The following is a 6,144-nucleotide window of genomic DNA, read 5'->3' on the forward strand; positions in this document are numbered from 1 at the left end:
CGATCCAGCCAGTCGACGATCCAGCCGCGAGTCCGGTGTGTCGTTGGTTCGTCGGCAGGTGCCGGGACTTCAGGCCGCTGGTCTCCGCTAGGGTGTCCCGTCGTATCACCATTTGCCCCTAGGGGCCGAGCTTGCCTTCCGTCTCTTAGACGCTTCATGTCTTCAGTCGATTCTAGGGAGAAAATGCCTGTCGGTTAGAATCTGTCTTAACTAGAAGTATTAATACCCTCCCCCTATCCTGCTTGAGTGGTGCGAGTAAGAAGATGTTTACATTGGGTGTAGTACTTATCTAATCCCATAAGGGGATGTATACGTAGCTTACGGTTTCGTGGGACGTTACGGACGTTACGGTAGCGCGCTACCGCAAGTGGCCCTTGCGAAGTCGGCAGGTCATTCAGGTCTCTCCAACGTCGTTGGGTTCTCCTCGGGGTGGTCCACTCCGTGGAACGCCTTTAAGTCGGCTAAACTCGCGGTTTTCCTTTGTTTGCCTTGATGAACCTGTAGTCGAGGTTCACGGTAACTGGGTTAGTCGAGTCTGATCTTCGAAAAGGGTTGCGTTGTCGACCGGCCGCGGCATCGGCTAACGGGGCGAGTTGATAATTCGTTGGGGGGTGAGGTGCGAGTTGGTCTACCTTGACCCGCCCATGTCCTTCGGGGCCGTGGTCTTCCAGGCGTAGCGGGTCGTGGTGTAGAGCGATGCTGGTTTCCCGTGGGGTCGTTCGCTCTGATTGAGCCGCACTGCTGCGCATTTCTGATTTGGCTCGCTTCGATCGTGTTATATTTTTAGCGCCGCCGGGTCCGTCTCGGTCGGGGCTTAGATGCGTTGTCCTTGTATTGCTGCTGGGTCTGGCGTGGTCGAGGCTTCGATGCGTTGTCCTTGTATTGCTGCTGAGTCTGGCGTGGTCGAAACTTAGATACGTTGTCCTGATGTTACTGCTGGTTCTGGCGTGGTCGTGGCTTAGCTCCGTTGTCTTGGTAGGGATACTCTGGGTGGTTTTCGAGGCAGACGGACTGGCCTGGGGGTGTCCAGCGGTGTCGCAGTCGTCTCCGTCGAATCCTCGTTGCTCTGGGTGTTCTTCGAGGCGGAAGGACTGGCCCTGGGTGTGTCCAGCGGTGTCGCAGTCGTCTCCGTCGAATCTTCGTTGCTTTGGGTGTTCTTCGAGGCGGAAGGACTGGCCCTGGGTGTGTCCAGCGGTGTCGCAGTCGTCTCCGTCGAATCTTCGTTGCTTTGGGTGTTCTTCGAGGCGGACGGACTGGCCCTGGGTGTGTCCAGCGGTGTCGCAGTCGTCTCCGTCGAATCTTCGTTGATGGTCCTGGCGCGGTCGTATCGAATCGTGTGTTGGGTTCGGGTGGCGTTGCTGGGTCTGGCGTGTTCGAGATCCTGGGGCGTTGTCATGGTTACGTTGCTGGGTCTGGCGTGGTTGAGATTCTGGTGCGTTGTCATGGTTACGTTGATGGGTCTGGCGTGGTTGGGATTCGGCGCTTCTCGTCTTCGGCCGTCGCTGAATTGATGCTGTTGGCTACCGTTTCGGGTGCGTCGGCTTCGTCCGGGGGTCGCTGTTGGATTGGTCGAGCGGGTAGGGCCAGTGGATGCAGGCGCGTGACTTTCGTCACTAAAAGTAACCATGCGGGGCCGATTCGAGGGTGATGTGGGGATCGGGTTGGTTTCCCGGATCGCCCGCTGGGTCAACTGCAAGTACGCTCGTCCGCATTGTATTATGGCCTGGACGCCGCAAAGGAAATCGAGCCCCAGTATGATGTCGTCCACTACCATGGGTAGGACTAATAGAATCACCCGCGTTTCCTGTTGATCCAGCCGCACCTTGACCGAAACTGCTTGCGTCACCTCCTTTGCTGTACCATCCGCCAGGCGGACGGTAGTCCTTATATTCCGTGCGTTCCCTCCGGTGCTTACTTCATGAGCGGTGCGTTGACTGACAAACGACCGCGTTGCTCCCGTGTCGAGGGTAGCTGTGAGCGGTACTCCTTCGTAGGTTACTAGCGCGGCGATCCTGCCTCCTTCCAAACTTAAGGGATGAGTTACTCCTGGGGGCCCTGGAGGTATGTCTCCGATCGGTTCCCTGACGAGCGGAGACTCGGCCCGTTTCCCGACTCGGATAGCCTACAGCAGTCGATCGTCCGGATGCCGCGGCTGCCACACTCCCAACAGAATAGCACTCGCCGATTCCTGCATGAACTGCTGAAATGACCTTCCTCCCCGCAATTCCGGCAGGCCCGGCGTGTGTTCACCGGCCGGTGTCCATCCTGGGTCACTACACGGCTTGCCGTCTCGGCGCTCCGGGAGGGCCCGGTGTCGTCTGGAGGAGCATGCTGTGGGGTGGATAAACCGGGTCCTTGGTATGATGGCGTTCTGGCCTTCGTATTTGGGCGGTCGTTAGCTGGGTGGGTTTGTTCGCGGTCCCGCGTTGTCTCGTACGCTACTATCAATTGGGTCAGTTCTCGCAACGTCTCGAACTCATGTCTACGGGTGAACAGTTGGTATTCCGGCCGAAGGTTCTCGTAGATCCTGTCCAGCTCCCTGTCTGGAGTATACTGAGCTCGTTGCATCATGAGTCGGAGGTCGATCAAGTAGTCCTGAAAGGCTTATCGGGGTCGTTGGTGACGGAAATTTTTTCCCTTCCGGGTCGCGAAGTTCCGGCTTCCTTGGGGAAGCGGTGCTGGTGGTGATTGTCACCATGTCGCCGGTCAGTCGTGGTTTCAAGCCGGCCAGAGTCGCCGTGAGCTGCGCGCGGGAACTCGGGAATTATGATAGATAGAGGCTGCTCCGCACAGATCCCTTCCTTCCACTCTCGCTGACTCGGTCCCGGCGACGGGGACGTGTTCCTCGGGCTTCTCGGGCTGGGCGCGCTGTCGAAGACCATTCCGAGCTCTTTGATCCGTTTTTCGATGGCAGTCGGATGCTCACCGCGCGAAATAAAGGCCGAGATCCGGCTGCGCAGTTCGTCCACTGCCCCGGTTTCACCGAGGCCGAATTCGGCGGCGATGGCCTGCAATTCGTCCTTGCGCCGATACGAAATCCACTGTACCCCCATGTCGAAGCACGGTGGTCGAACTGGCACTTCGAGGTCTTTCGCGTTTCCGGCGGTAGTATCACGTATTGACCTCCGGTAGAATCTTTTCTTAGGTAACGCACTGAATACCGGAGTCCTTGGGGCTAGTCACGGAAGCGCGGCGTATGCACGGTTAACACGGTTGTCCAGTGGAGGCGTCCTTGGCGTCCTAGCTGCTTGGGGTCCTGGTCGATAGTCCTTGCTATCGTTGTCCTTGGAATTGTCCTGACTGTTGATCCTGGCTAGGCCGGTCGATAGTCCTTGCTGTCGTCGTCCTGGGGATTGTCCTTGTGGTCCTGGTCGTGCTGGGTTCGTTGATTTGAGCGTTGGATCTCGCCCCGTGTTGATGGCTGAACGCTGACTGGTTAGATCGAAGGCCGGGCGTTTACTTTCGGCTATAGTTTTGTAGGCTGGGCTTTGAATGATCGCGCTGAAGACCGGGCGTTCACTATTCTCGCTTCGTCTGAGTACGAAATATATAGCCGGGCTGGTTAGTCTTCGGGAGGATTCCGACGCTCGCTCGGCCTCTAACGCTCACGACTCGCTGCTCGCCGCGTACGTGTCGCTTTCTCTCTAGCGATTTCTGCCCAGCTTCGGCTCGGTTCTCTTTGTCTGCCGCCTCGCCGCGGCGCTCTCCTCCTCATGTGGGCGCAGCGGCCACGTGCTGAAGCTATTGCTAGGGAGGTTAGGGAAGCCAGCCTCGGCTGTACGTGAATAATGGGCGACCTCACGTGCGGTTTTTTTTTTCAGAGATATACAGCTATTCTTGTCCTAATGATTCCGACTGGCCGTGCTTGCGCGTGGTACAGTCCCGATTCCCCCTGCTACTCTTTCTTCTGATCGACTGTTCCACTTAGCGCCCCAAAACATAACGGAATCCCGGAGTCCCTGCTCGGGCGCCATCTGTAAGGAAGCGATCCTGGGCTGGGGTACATATCTCAGTCTACTCCAGGGTCGAAATTACAGTAATATTTATAATTTGCCGGGACTCCGTATTTCCGACCGATGATGGGGGACGGGGCAGCAGTCCCGCGGAAGGGAGCGATCGTAGCGTGGGACAGGGCCGTTGGTTTCACCGAGAGTAATCCGGTTATCGCCGAATAGCGCCTTCAGGACCCCACCGAACTCAGAATCAATACGGAGGTCTTTACTATGCGACAATACCGACAGGTGTCGCCGAGAGGACCTAGGCTATCGCCGGACAGTACTTAAGGGCCCCCGCCGGCCTGAGAGTTACTACGAAGCGGAAAGGGGGACTATGCTATGCGGAAATACCGACAAGTATCGCCGAGAGTACCTAGGCTATCGCCGGACGGTACTTACGGGACCCTGTCGGCCTAAGAACTACTACGCCGCGGAACTACTTGCCCTCCCCACCTCCCCCCCCCCTAAAGAAGATAATAAGCTACGTGGGGCTTAGAGACCCCTCGGCCCGTATAATATATAAAATTAATGTCATGTAGCCATCGTGGCCTTCCCCCTCCCCACCCCTTAACCTAAAACTAAAAAGTCAATAAAGACAAGTCAAAAATCTTAATTCTAATAACGTAATCTCGGGTCCCTCCAATGGGAAAATGACGGCGAACTGATGGGCGGAAAAAATGTGGGTGGAGCGTACGCTCCCTCACACCCCCTCCATACTTCGGGGGTGCCGAAGAGTGACGGCCCGGCTGCGGGTAATCTTTATGCGGAAGCAAGTGCCGTCATGGACCTCCAGTCGCCGGACTCCCAGTCGGTAGGCGCGATCGCGTAAGAATACGGTGATGTTGGATATGAGGTCCCGGGGCAACTGTCGAGCTGGCGCGTTGGTCCGCCATTCGGGGGAGCCTCTGCGCATTCCGGGTCGTCCTGCACCGTGGCTACCGTAGGGTGGAGTCGGAGGATCTGCGGCGGGTCGGCCATCTCGCCATACCCCAGCGGGAGGCTCTCTTCGGAGTCGAAGTCAACGACTCCCTCATCGGGACGTTGTGGGGGTAGTCCGGCTTGGGCGGCTACGAGGGGAGGCGGGACGTCATCTGCCCCCGACGGGTTGGCTGGTGCCCACTGCTGGTTCGCCTAGGGCGCGAAGCACAGGCTCATGAGGGACCCGGAATCGGACCCTCCGTCGTCGCGTTGGGGTCCTACTTCCCCCTGTATCGCTTGCGTGGGACAAGTCGGAGTAGTGTGGTCGAGCACCGTCCCCGGATTCGTCCTCGTGGTGTACTGCTGGAGGGGTGGCTGCCCGACCTTGACTGGCCAGGTTCCACTCGGCCCAAAGGGGCGAGTCCCATTCGTTCCCGCGAGCCAGTGGGTGTCTGTTCCCTTCGTCCTGCAGCGTGGACGCCTGGCTTTGAGCGTCGCGTATTCTCGTCTCGTGCTCGTTTGGTCCGTTGTCGCGTTGTCGTCGTCGATGGCAGCCCCATAACTCCCGAACCAACGGCGATTCAGGGCGGCGACGTCGTGATTGGGCGCCGAGCGGACACCTGCGGTTGCGAAGCGGCCATCGGGCTCTACTTCCTCTTCGGCGTCGGTCCCCGGGCCCTGGGTTTGTTGGTCGATCCACCCCTGTATGGCTGCCGCGCGCTGGCCCCATGGCATCCTGTCCTGTTGTCGAAGTGTCGCCTCTCCGACCCGCCTCAGCTGGGCTTGACGGGAGGCGGATGGCCCGATCCAGCCAGTCGACGATCCAGCCGCGAGTCCGGTGTGTCGTTGGTTCGTCGGCAGGTGCCGGGACTTCAGGCAGCTGGTCTCCGCTAGGGTGTCCCGTCGTATCACCATTTGCCCCTAGGGGCCGAGCTTGCCTTCCGTCTCTTAGACGCTTCATGTCTTCAGTCGATTCTAGGGAGAAAATGCCTGTCGGTTAGAATCTGCCTGTCTTAACTAGAAGTATTAATACCCTCCCCTATCCTGCTTGAGTGGTGCGAGTAAGAAGATGTTTACATTGGGTGTAGTACTTATCTAATCCCATAAGGGGATGTATACGTAGCTTACGGTTTCGTGGGACGTTACGGACGTTACGGTAGCGCGCTACCGCAAGTGGCCCTTGCGAAGTCGGCAGGTCATTCAGGTCTCTCCAACGTCGTTGGGTTCTCCT

This window comes from Drosophila miranda (genome assembly GCF_003369915.1).
Source record: "Drosophila miranda strain MSH22 chromosome Y unlocalized genomic scaffold, D.miranda_PacBio2.1 Contig_Y1_pilon, whole genome shotgun sequence".
In the NCBI taxonomy this organism is placed as follows: Eukaryota; Metazoa; Arthropoda; class Insecta; order Diptera; family Drosophilidae; genus Drosophila; species Drosophila miranda.